Source organism: Arachis ipaensis, chromosome B06, assembly GCF_000816755.2.
Source record: "Arachis ipaensis cultivar K30076 chromosome B06, Araip1.1, whole genome shotgun sequence".
NCBI lineage: Eukaryota > Viridiplantae > Streptophyta > Magnoliopsida > Fabales > Fabaceae > Arachis > Arachis ipaensis.
Genome location: NC_029790.2, coordinates 87,739,289 through 87,740,188, shown reverse-complemented (window position 1 = coordinate 87,740,188; position 900 = coordinate 87,739,289).

The following is a 900-nucleotide window of genomic DNA, read 5'->3' as shown; positions in this document are numbered from 1 at the left end:
TCACTTTTCTCCCTCTTCTCTCTCTCTAACATTTAATTTTTAGAGATAAAAAACTTTAATAAAATTTAAAATCTAAAAAATATTGCATCAAAATTATTCTTTTATTTATACATTATTTCTCTAATTTAATAAATTTTTAATTGTTTATAGAATTATTTTCTCATTCTTTCTCCTCAACATCCTACTTCATTATCATCATCGTCATAGTCATACTCGTCTTTATGTTAAGCAAAACTAACGAGCACATCAATTTTGATGCACAACACGAAAATATTGGTGCATAGAATAGAAATTTTTAAAGAATCACATGTCCAAAATTTTGATACCCAACTAATAAAATACGCATCACAAAAAATTCTTTATGCATAGAACAGAAATTTTGGTGCACAATATAAAAATTTTGGTTCCGAATACATAAATTTTTGAAGAACTATATACCTAGAACATTAACAGCCAACCAACAAAAAAGTACAGTACAAAAATTTTTGTGCACAACACAAAATTTTGAAAAACCATATATCCATAACATTGACACCTAAATAAGAAAATATGCACAGCACATAAATTTTAGGTGCACAACATAGACATTTTTGAACAACCGCATGTCTAGAACATTGATTCACTCAACTAAAAAAATATATTTACAACAAAAATTTATGTACTGTATACAAAAATTTATGTGCTACGTGCAAAAGTCTCTATCCTTGGTAGGCGAAATTGTGATTACACTTCTCACAACTCCGCACAACTAACCAGCAAGTGTACTGGGTCGTCCAAGTAATACCTTACGTGAGTAAGGGTCGATCTCACGGAGATTGTCGGCTTGAAGCAAGCTATGATTATTTTGTAAATCTTAGTCAGGAGATTAATGATAAGAGTGATTATACTTATGAAAAATAA